At 34.5% G+C, this 15,699-nt stretch overlaps 1 protein-coding gene across 1 annotated transcript in view; it reads right to left on the reverse strand.

Annotated features, from left to right (window-relative positions):
* Positions 1–15,699, reverse strand: part of LOC111043345 (mucin-19) — a 320,347-nt gene that overhangs the window by 132,155 nt on the left and 172,493 nt on the right. The window contains exon 3 of the mRNA XM_039419355.1: positions 8,707–8,741. The gene's annotated coding sequence lies outside the window, so the exon portion shown is untranslated. The remainder of the gene's footprint in view (positions 1–8,706; positions 8,742–15,699) is intronic.

A 15,699-nucleotide genomic window follows, 5' to 3' on the forward strand; every position in this document is an offset into this window, starting at 1 on the left:
TTTGTCATCAGATCGCGACTGTCAACTTTGATGAATATCATTTATACAAACTCTTTTACATCTGATGTATTCTTTTAGAAATATGATTACAATATGAATACGACTTATAAAATATATCTCAAATATAATGAATAAATAATATAATATAACTAAATAATATAATATAAAATAATATAACTCTATAATGAATACTGACTGTGATATGGGAAATAAACAAAAATTGCAACATATTCATCAGTTTGGCTGTGCAAAGGCTAAAAATAAACTTTCAACTCCTGATATTTTTCAAATTTTTTTTTATTTGTATATCATCAATCTATCAAAATGAACAATTTTTCTCAGGAAAACGTTTTTTTTCTGATCATTAATTTTTGAGATATGAGCGCCTAAAGTTTAAATTTTTGGGACAGAACATTTCGAATTCGGTAAGAGGTAAATCCATGAGATTCAGAGGATAATAATATATTCTTCATGGTGATGATGCAACACGTTGCTTTTGAGAAGATACAAAAGAGAGCAACTGTCGCTTATGGAAAGATACATTTTCAAAAAGGTTCTATGTCTTTGAACGGGTTCTATGTTTTATATAGTCTAGTGGCCCTCTGCCGATAGGCAAAGCTACTGGAAAATTACAAATTATAACCTAATGATACACAATTTTCTCGAGTAGTGAAGAAAAAATAAAAAACAAAAAATCGAAGAAATGTAGGGTGGCAAGCAAACTAATCGAAGATACTTTAAAAGCCTTTCACTGTGATGACACAACAATGTATCTCGATAAGTGTGTACACACATGTTCATCATGCATGGCCTGTCGTTAGTGGCCAGCCTAATGCTACAACAACCCAAAGGTTGAAGACCTCTGATTACGACGACTGAGTGAATATTGTCACAGCAATCTCCATGTACTACTGTATTACAATAACACCAACAATACACTACACACTGAAGTTACTGATTGATTGATTGATTGATTGAGTACTTTATTTATGTAGATTACAATATATACTGGCTTATACACTTATATACAATAGCTTACAATACAGCAAAATTATAGATGAATTTACATAATATAGACTAAGAAAATAATTATTGAACTGTATATGATATGAAAAAGCAATTTGTAATATAATAACTATAGATAATAATTAAATTGTTATGCATCTAGATAAATTGGCGGAGCTTTGGACATATCGATGTCCATTCTTCGGAAAGAATATTAAAAATATTTTCCCCACTAACTCTCTACCAAAAGAGTGGTACTAACTGATAAGAGTGGACTGGAGGAGGAGGGGGGTTAAACAAGGTGGCTGATAAAGAACCCCTTTGGGTCACGTGCGCAAGTCACCCCTCTCCCTCCCACTTGTCTAAATATGGTGGGTGGGAGGGAGAAGGTTTTAAACCACCCACAAGCTGCCAAACAGTACCTGGGGAGGGTTAGATTGTGAGCAAGGTGAAACCTGTAATATAAACGGTGAAACACAACACTTTGCACAATATAATTCGCTTGACAGTTAGTTTATCAGAGGAGGCAATCGACCCAGACTTGAATCAACGATCCGTACAGACCTCGAACAACACAGACACAGCATCCTCATTCTACTACTATACTGGCAACTGGTGACAAAACTGAGTTTTGTTTAGTTCCCACGCTGGTTGGTTGCTAAACAATATCGTCCTCATCGTCCTCCTCCTCCACCTCCTCATCGTTCTCCTCCTACACCTCCTCCTCATCCATCTCCTCGTAATCCTCCACAACTTCCTCATACTTCTCCTTATCTTCCACCTCCTGCAACACCTTTTCATCCTGGTTTTCCTTCTCATTTTCCTCCTGCTTCTTCTTCTCCACCAGTGGACAAAATACACTGATACCAGACCTGACATCAAAACAGTCAGTCAATCTCGGTGACCAAAGTTCTATCATCTCATTGTTGCACTGCATTATATTATTTGTGGAAATATGATGGCCAGTTCATGAATGAGTGGTGACCGTTTGTGTCATGAATCATAGTCATAGCAGAGACAAACAAATAGTGTTATAAAACACTTATTGACATGGGCTACTTTTAAATTAATAAAACAAAATAAATCTTATAGCCCCCTTTATTCTTTAAAAAAACTTTAAAATAGTTGAACAACTAGTTTCGGTTTCACTTAAACAAAATAAATCTTATAGCACCCTTTATTCTATAAAAAACTTTAAAATAGTTGAACAACTAGTTTCGGTTTCACTACAACTAGTTGTTCAACTATTTTAAAGAATAAAGGGTGCTATAAGATTTATTTTTTTATTAAATAGTGTTATTTACGCTTATCCTTTCTCTATGGTCATAGTCAAATATAGCACGTCAGATACCGATTTCGGTGAGATATAATGATATTATCCGTAATAAAACACTGGAATATTGTCTAAAAATATCACGAATTTATTAAAACGTTACTAACACGTTTTAACACCTATGGTGACATCTTCGGCCCGGTTGCACAACAGCTGGTTGAATTTCAACCGTGATTAATTTCACGGGAACCAATCAGAGAAGGCGTTTTTGAAAAGACGGCTTCTTTGATTAGTTCTCGTGGAATTTAATCGCGGTTAAAATTTAATCGGTTGTTGTGCAACCGGCACTCAGTGTGACAATACACACACTGAAGATGGCACCATAGGTATTGAAATATGTTTATAATTTTTTAATAAATTCGTGATATTTTTAGACAATATTCTAGTATTTTATTATCAAAAATAGGAATTTATTGATTGAATTTGTTGCAGACAAACGTCACAAATTACAAGCTACACAAATTTTTGACACATTTTTTTGCTATCTGTAAAGACAGAGATACACTTGGCTTTTTTTCAGACGAGTCTACACAGCATTCGAGATATTTTTAGACAATATTCTAGTGTTTTATTATCAAATATAGGAATCCATTAATTGAATTTTTACTTTCAGACAAACGTCACAATCACTAGTTACCCAAACTTTGTAACACATTTTTTTGCAATCTGTAAAGACAGAGATACACTTGGCGTTTTTTCAGACGAGTCTACACAGCATTCGAGATATTTTTAGACAATATTCTGGTGTTTTATTATCATATATAGGAATGTATTGATTGAATTTGTTCCAGACAAACTTCACAAACCACAAGTTACCCAAACTTTGTAACACATTTTTTTGCAATCTGTAAAGGCAGAGACACATGAGGCGTTTTTTCAGACTAGTCTACACAGCATTCGAGATATTTTTAGACAATATCCTAGTCTTTTATTATCAAAAATAGGAATTTATTGATTGGATTTGTTTCAGAAAAACATCACAATCACAAGTTACCCAAACTTTGTTACACAATTTTTGGCAATCTGTAAAGGCAGAGACACATGAGGCGTTTTTTCAGACTAGTCTACACAGCATTCGAGATATTTTTAGACAATATCCTAATCTTTTATTATCAAAAATAGGAATTTATTGATTGAATTTGTTTCAGACAAACGTCACAAATTACAAGCTACACAAACTTTGTAACACATTTTTTGCAATCTGTAAAGGCGTTTGCTTTACAGAGGTGTTTGTTACCACATGAGGCGTTTTTTCAGACTAGTTTACCCAGCACGACCAGGACACGTGATTGGGTTGACGTATCGAGAATCAGCCAATCGGAGAGCTTCCTGTCCTGTCGTGCTGTGCCGAATCGTCTGAAAAAAACCTCGTGAGTAGAAGCTAATACCTTTATTTATAAAAAAACAGACTGCTATGTCGTAATTTAATTGTTCAAAAGTGAAGTTGAGAATGTTTTCAATGAACACTCTACTGCAGTTTTTACTAATTTCTAATGAATTAACCACCTGTAGTGACACATCTCACGCGACAAGTCTCTCAGATATGCGCGCGCACAATTAAAACTTTCCCTTTGAAATGCAATGAGAGGGAGAAAGCGATTATAGGGAAGGAGCGAGCCTATTCCCTGTTCTGCAAGGGAGGCAGCCGCTTTACAATGTACGAAAACATTTCCCCTTCATCATTTATGCAACCCTTGAACCCCTCCCCTCCTCATTTCCACCTCCTCCTCAACACAGGGGGTACAAGGGGGAGCATTGTTTCGAGCAACTTGATTTACATCGTTCAAGTCACTCTGTTTTGATCAGCTTGTCACCTTTTTACCTTCAAAACAGTACAACAATAAAGATGTCGATGACGATGATGATGATGATGATAATCTATAGAGACGTTAAAATGCAAAGGAATGTGTAAAAGAAGCTTACAAGAGGCTTGAGGGTTGAAAATAGGCCCCATCTGCTTTTTCAATATAAAAAATTCATGATATTTTCATAAATAAACCACCAGTAGTATTTGATTAACATTGGTGTTGCTATCCTAGTCTACCATTCAACAAAGCAGATAACGCTATCCTTTTCTAGCTCCGCAATGTTGCCAGATCGTTCCTTAACAATGTTGGATAGACACGCTCTATGTGCGTGTGTATAAGTAAAAGCAATAAAATCATAAACTTCTTTCCAACTTGATGAGTGGAAAAGCTCAGGTCGTCGCCATTTTTAAATGCTTTGAAAGTTATTGAAGCCTTTATGATCGTTATTTTTACAGAGTGAGTCATATGTATGGGAACCCTTCAATAAATTGTAAACTGTTGTAGATATAATACTGTAACTTTCAGGATAAGTTGGTGGTCAAATACTCTACCTTTTGACGAACAACTGAATTTCAACACCTCATAAGGGGTGACTTAGGGGTTGTAACTCGAATATTATCAATGTAATCACCCATTGTGTGGTACATCGTTTTTAAGGTTTTTATAAACAAGAAAAATAAGATCAATTGAAATGTTCTATGAAACTTTTATCCAAAATGGCGACTGATTGAAGTTTTAGTTTTTAAAAAAATAATTGATAAAGTTCAATCAGCCGCCATTTTGGATAAACGTATCATAGAAAATTTTTATTGATGCCATCTTTCTCGTTTTGAAAAGGCATTTAAAATGATGTATCACACAATGGGTATTTACATTCAAAATATTTTAGTTACAACCCTTCATTCATTTAAAAACTAAAATTTCAATCAGCCGTCATTTTAGATACAAGAATCATAGACCATTTTTATCGATGCAATCTTTCTTGTTTTGGAAAGGCCTTAAAAATGATGTAGCACACAAAAGGTGTTTACATTGTAAATATTCGAGTTACAACCCCTAAGTCACCCCCCTATGAGGGATTGAAATTCAGTTGTACGTCAAAAGTTAGAGTAAATGACCAGTAACTTATCCTGAAAGTTACAGTATTATATCTACAACAGTTTCCAATTTATTGAAGGGTTCCCATACATATGACTCACTCTGTATAAATAACGATCATAAGGCTCCAATAACTTTCACTGCATCTATGGACTTTTGGACTTTTAAAATGTTATCTAAATTTGGGAGAGAAATATTACAAGGAGTATCCTTAGTTTTTCTCTCCTAATCAGTGTTTCTTTGTAAAAAATGTAAATAAATAAATGAGGGGTTGAAATTCAGTTGTACATCAAGAGGTAGAGTATTTGACCAATAACTTAACCTGAAAGTTACAGTATTATATCTACAACAGTCTCCAATTTATTGAAGGGTTCCCATACATAATTATGACTCACTCTGTATTTATCAGGTGGGGAAGGGGGTAAATTTTCTCAATTAAGAAAATTTATTATTCAATCATTGAAAAATATATTTCATTGACAAAAAACTTCACTCACATGGGCTACTTTTGTACGAATTAATAAAATCAATAGAAAATCCTTGTAGTACCCTTTATTATTAGAAACTTAAAATATTTCAACGACTAGTTTCGACCCTAACCTAGGTCGTTTTCAAGTTTTAATCAACTTCAATTTCAAGGGTACTACAAGGTTTTTATATTGTTTTTATTAATTCATTGACAAAATAGAACTGATTATTTTAAACAAGAATTAACAGTTAATATTACATCTGATATACCGTAATCAGCTATCTTCTATAGAAGGCAGGGAATTGACAACACTGTTCTCCTATCTTTCACCACTATCATTATTTATTTATTGGGAAAAACATGGACAATTACGTCGACAATTATACCTTGGACCTCACTATAGCATTTTTTCGTGCAACTTGATTTTCATCGTTTCAAGTCACTCTATTTTGATCCCCTCGTCACTTCTCTACCTACAAAACAATACAACAATAAAGATGGCGACGATGATTATGACAATCTAGGGTAGACGTTGTAGTGTGAAAAAATAATAAGAAGGTGAAAAGAAGCCGGTGAATCCAAGTCATGAATAAAACATACCAACGCGCGCCAGTAGGAAATGTCGTTTAGAAAAGCATAGGCCTACACGCACACACCAAGTTCACTACTTTTACGCCATTATCTTTAACGAAGAGATGAACAAAAGGAGTAGAGTGGAATGAGTAGGAGAAGGTGAAGAGAGAGAAAAAAAGACGTGCGCAAGAAGTGTTGTTGGGGGAAGTGCCTTTTCAACAAGTCTCTTCCTCTTGCACTACTAAACTTGGCCATTCATTGCCGCGTGCGAAAGTGTGAATAAATAAAGCAATAAAGCAACAACTGCACACATAAGGAGCAGACTAGAACAAGAAGGTGTGCAGAATAATGAAAGGGTAATGCATAGAAAGATTGGTTCTCAGTTGTTCATTAACCCAATTCTTGTGAGATGTTTTTGTTAGTGATGGTGTACGGTAGGGATGGGTATCGATACATCGATGTTTAGAAACATCGATGTTTCAACATCAAACATCGCTGTTTACTACTGTTCGATGTTTTTCACTTATCGATGGTTTTACCTAGACATCGGTCATTCGATGTTTTTCCCAACAAAAAGGAATTTTTCAATCAGGATCTCTGTATTTCTTATGTGAGACTGTTGGATACTCTTGAGGATTTACATAACTGTGGCCCTTGTCAAGGTTAGATACCTATTTAGAATTGAATAAGATGTCAGATTTTTCGTTTCTTAGGAAGAAAGAATTTTCTTATTACAAGTGCTTTCCTCAACATACGTTTAATATCAATTATTAATCTTGCTCTGGAATAGAGGTCCTCGTATTGTATGGAGTGTAGATAGCCATAAAAAAAACCTCTATTCATTCTCATTTCCTAAATAAAACTATCAGGTATTGAATGAATACGATTATGAGTAACAATGATTGCTAAAATTAGCTTAGGATGAAATCCTAAGACAGAATCTTCGAGGATATCCCGAGAGGTTTCTGACTCAACTATTATTGGATTTTCTTTTTTATATTCGATTAAATAACAATCTCCGTTGATAACGTAGAGTCTGATTACCTACAACTACAAACAATTTATTTACTTACAGTTTCATTGCTGCCAATCAATAATATTCCTTCATTGTTAACTACTTTTTAAAAGCTCTGTCCCTTCCTTTTACATGTACATAAAAAAGGAAATTGATTTCACTATCTGAGTTACTCTAAGGATATAATAGTCTTCCGTGAAATGTACGGCAACACGTCGATGTTTAAAACATCGATGTTTACTGTTCGATGTTTTTCACTTATCGATGTTCAGGAGAAAAAACATCGATGTTTTGTCTTTCGATACCCATCCCTAGTGTACGGTGATCCGTGATCGTCTTATAAGAGTTATAATGTTATAGTTGTAAATTATAGTAATGGTTATGATTCACTTCAAACTATAAACTATAATAAATAGCACCCCATCCAACCAAAACTGACACCTCAACATGATACTCATTATAATAATGGTGACCTAGTATAGTTGAAATCCCACGCTAATTGAGTGTATACTTGTAATTTATAGGGCGATGTCTCTCCTCTTATAAGATCTTATAAACTTTGTCACCGTCTCATTTAATGAGGCGAGCCGTCAAAGCAAATACCTGTAAACCTGTGATTATTCAATAGAAGTTGTTAGTATCAGTTGACCTTGTGAAGCGTTCTGAAATTATAGTGAGGTCCACTTTATAATGGCAGTGTTTGATTATCAATGGTATGGTTATCCTTGTCTATCATTCAACAAAGCTGATGGAGCTATCTCTCTCTCTCGCTTTTCTCTGTTGCCAGATCGGCTTAACAATGTAGAATTAATAACAAATAATTAACAAAATATTTTATATTAATTATGAAAATTCATTATGAAATTATTTAAAAATATAATTCCTTGCTTAATAAAATATAATTGATTATTTTAAACGAGAATGAACAATTAATATAACATTAATAAACCTGTATCAGCTACCATCAAGAAGGCATTGACAAGACAATGAGGATCGACAACGTTGTTCTCCTATCTTTCTCCACTGCCATTATAACGTGGACTTCACTATAGGCGTTGAAACTTGGCTGAATATGGTCAAGATTATGTTGTATGAATTCCTAAATGAGTTTATAAACAATCATGTATCAACAAGTTAAAAAACTATTTGAGACATGGAATTAGTTTTCTGTGAAGTCATGTAAAAAATCAGTTTTACTACCGTGATTGAGTCTACCTACTGCACAGTATTTATTAGAAATTCAAGTACTGTATTAGATAATATAACTCTCTCACAGATAAGTTGGTGATTCAATTTTCATTGAAGGATTGAGTTTAGTAAAACATTCTAGTATTTTTCTAGATGTTTCTAAATTTCTAATTTTTTGTATTTTTTTGAAAATTCTAAATGTACAAGTTTTACTTACGGCTAGAGCGACGCCCATTCCGAAAGAACCATTTTCTGCAACAGAAAAAAAAATTATTAAGTTATTACATTAGTAAAATTCAAATTTAAATTAGTAAGAGTAAAATTTTCATTTATAAGAATAAAAGCAGTTCAATTCGATAGTTCACATTTATAATCCTCCACTGAACACAGAACTAGTAGGTTACTACGATCCTGATTTAATTTTACAAGTACAATGTCGATAGTAGTTTCACCAATACCATAGAGAAACAATAGCGTAAGTAGATATCCCATGGTATAGGGCGTTTATGTCGCAACTTTTACTGTTATCTCAAGCCGATAGTTCATGTAATTCTTTCCCGTGAAGCTGTGTGACACTGGTAGTCTTTCATATTGTACCGTTCATACACTCTTACCCCAACAAAACAGTAAAAACCGACAGTAATCAACAGTAATCGCCTTGAGATAACAGTAAAAATTGCGACATAAACGCCCTATACCATGGGATATCTACTTATGCTATTGTTTCTCTATGCCAATACACATTTCATTTTCCATTGAATTTTGAGATTCGTTATTTGCTGCAATAAATCAAGTCACAATAAACAAACGCCCGAGCTAAAATCTGTCATGGTTGAACTAATCAAGTCTTAATAATAAAGGAAAGAACTGCCTTATTCATGTACGGGATAGGGAAATTATGTTTGACGCATCATCACGTCTGAACTACTATACTGGAATTTTGCATAATTATATAAATTCTTAATTAATCGGGGATGGTTATAGGTCTATTTTCAATTCTTCAAGATTTCATTTTGTCAAGTTTTCAATTTTTCATGCTTCCAGTTGTTGTGTGGAAACAACTAACATTTCTTCTAAAAGGGAAATTCGAAGATAGGTCTGATTGGGGATTCTATTCGAATAAAAATAACTAATTTTTTTCACATCATTATTTTGTCCGCCATTTTGAATCCATCTTCATTTTTTAAATTGGAAAGTGGTCATAAAAGACCACATAAGTGGTCAGTGATAGTGGACAGAATTTCAAGAGAAAATGAATGGTGAAATCCATCTCTATCACATCGATATCTCAAACCGTTCAAAAGTTATTCTCATTCAAAGATACTGAAACTGTACACATAATTTACAACAAATAATTGCTGAGTCTTTTACAAACAATCATTTTATTCATTACAAGTTTAACTTATTACGAATGAGACTTCAAGCGGTACCATCCTTCAACTTGCAATTTTATCTGTGTTACTTGCTACCTTATAACCAAGAATAGTATATCCTATTATATTAAGGGAGCAATTTCTGTATATATTTGGTTATTTATGTTAATTATAATGATATTATTTATATTCTTGGAAAAACAGACGATAATTTCGTCGTCTGTCGATAACAGAAGATGTAAGTGCCTGTCTGGGAGAGAGAGAGAATTATATTCGGGTGTTAAATCAATCAGTTTATCTCACGAGAAATATTATCTAGTAATATTTAAATCGACTTTATCAAAATAATCTGATTTGTTGATATGATATTATGGTATATCATTCTAAATTAGAGTATGTCATTATTTTCTAAGTTAATCATTATTTTAGGGGTTCAAGTGATTAGTGAGTGTTATTTTTTTATTCAATTTGGTTTGTAAACAATCTAAATTAGAGCTTTTCTGTTTTCAAATGTTTGAACTGAAAACTGGACCTGAATTCAAGTGTATGGAACACTAGTAGTTCTGTGAACAGTAGACCTCGCGCTCAGTAAGTTACATTGACCTGATGTTATGTTTTCTCAAAAATTAATAAATAATTTATCAGTTTAAAATGTCTAGAAAAAATCATAAATAAATATAGAGCTTTCTGTCCTCTCGTACCGTGACGTGTCGTCCCGGAATGTGAGTGTGAGCGCTGTTATCAGGTCTGGCTGCAACTGTCTACAACGTTGATGGAAAGATACATTTTCAAGATGTTCGATGTTTTTGAACGGGTAGTATTATAGTCCACTGGACAGCTGATTTATGATGATTCTATAGTCTGATTTTTACGGTAATATTTGCGTATGATGAAGGCTCATTTTTCCTTTTATATTATCCTTGAAATGCAAAATTTCCAAAAACCTAGTATATACGTCGACGCGCGCAATTTAAAAAGGAACGTACCTGTCAAATTTCATGAAAATCTATTACCGCGTTTCGCCGTAAATGCGCAACATAAAAACATATAAACATTTAAACATTAAGAGAAATGCTAAACCGTCGACTTGAATCTTAGACCTCACTTCGCTCGGTCAATAACCTACTTTTTGGACTATTTATAGTGTATGAATCAAAATTCGGGGAAGAAACAGTTTTGGGCTGTACCTGTTAGTCCTTCCCCAATCATTTTAAAGAATTATTGTGTTCTGTTTATCAATAAATAAATAACGAGCGAAGCTCGGTGCCCCGATATTAGCTATAATCTATCCTTGCCTTATAATTGCTATTTGACAGCTGTTAACTTGTGAACAGTATTAAAAATCTAATCCTTGAAATACAGTCTATCATACCACATTTTCATTACACACTACAGTACTTGAAAGCTGTTTCATACCCCAACACCCTTTCAACTCTTTACCAGTGTGAAAAGCATCTCCGGCCAAACCAACACCAACTTTTTCTTCTCCAAGTTGATCTTGTTAGTAGGCTTACACTGTACGGTTCGTATGTTCTTTCTCACATATAAAAGCAACTTTTCCCATGCGTATTACCGCCTCAAACACGGAAGTTCGTTCACGTTTTTTACAAGTCACCGCGAAAACCGTTACGAACGGAACAGAAGCTGCCGGGTTTTTCCACTTCGCTTGGGGACTTTGAGACGGCGGTTCCGAAATTAATAACAATAATTCATCAACGGAACAAATGAACGAAAGAGACAGTGTTAAGTTTTTTCTGTGTGGGCAACCACAACTTCACCGACCCCACTTTTTGTGCATGGAGCTCAAAGTTAGGACGGAATAAAACATGAATGTCTGCCTTGGGAGAATGAATCTTTAGGACATGAGACGTGGAAAAATAGTGAAAGTAACAACGAGAGAATGAAGAGGAACAAGAAAATGTAGTGGAGATGAAAAGGAATTTGTTTTTGTTATTTGCTTTCTACTAATCTTATTGTTTGTTTTTTAATCATTTTTAAATAAGTTTTGAAAAAATATATATATGGAAAATGAACTCACAGCACAAGTTCGCTTTACTATTCATTTCTATGAATATGTATGTACTGTATATTCCAATTATTATTGTATTATTAATTGGAAATATTTCTAGTGATTTTGTATTTTAGCTTTGAATATTAAAGAAGACGGAAAAGAGAGAGAACAAGTAAAAAGAAAATTCCCGCGAACGGGAAAGCTGGTAGTTTGCTATTCCCGACAGGTTTGCAGTTGCAGTTGTAAGTTGCCGGTCCAAGACAACATTATCGACAACACTTGGAGTGATAGAGAAGGTCGCAGCATTTGGAAGAGGTCGACAGCAAAAAGGGAGACAGTCGAAAGGAGAGAAAAGAAGAGAAGATTGATGGATGGAGCGAGACAGATCGGAGAAAGAGTTGACTTGGATTGATGATGGTGAAATTGCAGGAAAGGGATGTGATGAGGAGGAGGGACGAGGAAGAGGAGATGGATGAGGTGGAGGATGAAGAGGAGGAGGAATGATTGATGATGAGGTGGAGGAGGAGGAGCTGGAAGAGACGTGGGAAAGGGGCAGGAGGTAATTGCGGACTCAGTAACGGTAAGTAAAAGAGGATGATGGAAAGGAGGGAGAAGCAGCATAAAGAAGAAGAAGAGGAGAGAGGAGGAGGAACTGGAAGAATGACATCCGGGCGATGCCTAGCGGACCGCGAGACCAGAAAGAATGCACACGAAAAAAAGAAGAGTTCTTCCACGATAGCTTGTTGTTTGAGCCATCAAAACAAAATCGGAGTCAATAAAATAACCAGGAAGTCGGGAAAGTCAATAAAATAATCAGAAAAGTCGGGAAAGTCAATAAAATAACCAGAAAAGTCGGGAAAGTCAATAAAATAACCAGAAAAGTCAATCAAATATCAGGAAAGTCAATAAAATAACCAGAAAAGTCGGGAAAGTCAATAAAAAAATCAGGAAAGTCGGAGAAGTCAGATCGATTTTATCATCATAGTTCCAATATTACATATTTGAGTGATGAGCATGTATCAAGAAAGTGATTGGAATGTAGGACAAGAGTTTATGTTCCGGACCCGGTCCGGAAATAGTATACTCGTATTTAGTTTACAGCAATCTAATTGAAGAATACAGGATTAGAAGAGAGAAGAATTACTATAAATACTAACTTATCATCAGTAATATTACGGTATATCGTAAAAAGTTACGATAACAGGATCAATGAACCTGTGCCGAAATGGACCTCTGATCTTCGAAAACCAAAAGGTTTTGAAGTTATTTTGCAGTACTGTGAAATACAGCATCTGTTCAGAACACATAAACATTTTATTCATTCAAATTTAACATTATTGAATGTAAATAGTTATTTGTGCAACTAGTGCGCAAAGTGACAGTTTGCTGCACCGAAAGAAACGTTTACACCCGAGCCGTAGGCGAGGGCGGAATGGTTTCTTGAGTGCAGCAGAGGAACTTTGCGCACGTATTTCACATTAAGTTTTTCCTACAGTTACCATTGATATGAAAAGTGGGTAATTATGGGTAAAATTGCCTGAAATGCATCAAATGTTTTTCTGTGTAATTTTATTATTGATAAAAACCTTAATTTATTGTCAAATTGAATAAAAATGTTTTCCTTGGTTATAATATCTAATACTAATAATTAGCGCGTTGTGCTTCGTTGCACCTCTGCTCACTATAGCAGCCACAGCAGTCACTGTTACCAACTTCATTTTGATTTTGCTGCACTGTTGCTCCATATAACCTACTAAGTATTTTGCGTTGCCATGTTGCAAATCTGGAGTGCAGAGAAATTTTTCCCGCCTAGAGCGGAAAAGTGATTCTTTGCGTTCTGTAATCAGTGCAGCAATGGCCACTTTCCAACGTAACTGTAGGAAAAGTAATGTACTGTACTAACTGTATACTCTGTGCTAATGATGTACTATTTCGAGATAAGTGCGATATAATAATATATTAAGATGATCATTACTACACCTGAATATCTCTGCAAGACGAAATACCTCTATGAGACCGAAATTATAGATATTGCTATTTTTCTTCAGTATTAAAGAGTATTATTATTTTAGTATTATTTCTTCGGTACGATATTCCTTTCTAGCATCCTTTTCTCTATGATGAGACGAAGATACTTGGGCCAGATCTGAACACGTACTTTTAGGTTTATGATATTCCTTTATCATGTACAAACTTATCCTTCTCCCAAAATACAAGACGAACACAATCCCCATAAGACGTATTTTCCACACGACCGATCTCTATTACAAGTAGTTTTCAAGATACCACCATTGTACCTGAACTCCTCTTAATTTATAACAATCTCATTAAAATTTATTTCTCATTCGGGCAACCTCTGTAGCAATTAGTTTTTAAAACACATATACCATCCGCATTCAACAGAACACCTCTTTATAAAAAGATAAATAAATATCCCTGATGAATAACTCGTTCAGGCCTTCAGGCAATCGTCTTTACCACGAATACTTAAAAAAAACTTAATTCTCCTTTTTATTCTTTATTGATTTATACAATCAATTATTGTGTGTTACTAACTTTTATCTAATTTCATCATCTACTAATCTACAAAATTATATTTGTCTGTAAATTCCACTAATCTTTGTTCTTCTTTCTTTCTCTTTATCCGGCGCTACAGCCCTAGGTGAGCTCTGGCCTCCTTCACAACACACCTCCATTCTTCCCTGTTCATGGCTCTTTCCTTCCATCCTCTTACCCCATCTTTCTCAGGTCATCCATCACTTGGTCCACCCACCTGTTCCTTGGCCTACCTTTCCTTTCTTTCTGCTGTGCAACTTGCTATTCAAAACTATTTTCGGCATCTAGCCTCACTCATCCTCATCACATGCCCCAACCACCTTATTCTTTGGGCTTTAATGAAGCGTACTATATTTTCTCCTTTTATTAATGCTTCTATTCCTCATTTTTTCTTATTCGCCATGCTGCTCATTAATCTGAACGGGACCGTAAATTCTTCTTAGTATGGATCTTTCAAATTTTTAATGCATTTTCGTCAGCCATATTCATCACCCAAGTTTCTGCCGCATATGTTGCCACTGGACGCACCAATGTTCTATATATGTTATCTTGGTGCTCCTGCCGCCAACTTACTTTTAAATAATCTAACATTGGCATAGTAGGCCCTATTAGCTGCTTGAATCCTTTCTTTTATAAAAGCATTATTACCTGTGGCATTTATGGGCATCTAGATACTTGAAGTTCTCTACACCTGCAAACTTTTTGTTATTCACGAGATATTTCTTGGTACTCGGACTTGATTGCTACACACACAGATATTTACTCTTGTTCTCTATTTACAACCAGTCCGACTTTTCGTGCTTCAATTTCCAGGATTTTATAAACTTCTTTCAAGCATGCCACACTTCTAGCCATTATTACCACGTCATCCGCATATGCACATACTTGATGCATCTTGTGTTAATTTTGATTTATTTCTTAGTTTATATTGAATAAATATATACTGCACTTAGGTCTACGCACAGTTTTTACTTTGTAGGCTACTCCTTAAACATAGATGGACATAAAAACTATAATGCAGTTTTGGAATCAGTTTACTATATTTAATATTATTTTTCTTGTATTATTTTTAGATTTATAATATTATATTATTATAATCATGTATGTTTTTTGAGAAATAATTTGAATTTGAAAAAAATTGATACAAAAGTACATAATAAAAATGATAGGGAGAGAAAAAATAGGTAACCTTGTGCTATTCCTCTCCCAAATTTAGATGAGGTTACACATAGTCCGAATAGGTTCAAGTCCTAATTCCTCTTGACGAGAT

The sequence above is a fragment of the Nilaparvata lugens genome, chromosome 1 (assembly GCF_014356525.2).
Source record: "Nilaparvata lugens isolate BPH chromosome 1, ASM1435652v1, whole genome shotgun sequence".
Lineage (NCBI taxonomy): Eukaryota > Metazoa > Arthropoda > Insecta > Hemiptera > Delphacidae > Nilaparvata > Nilaparvata lugens.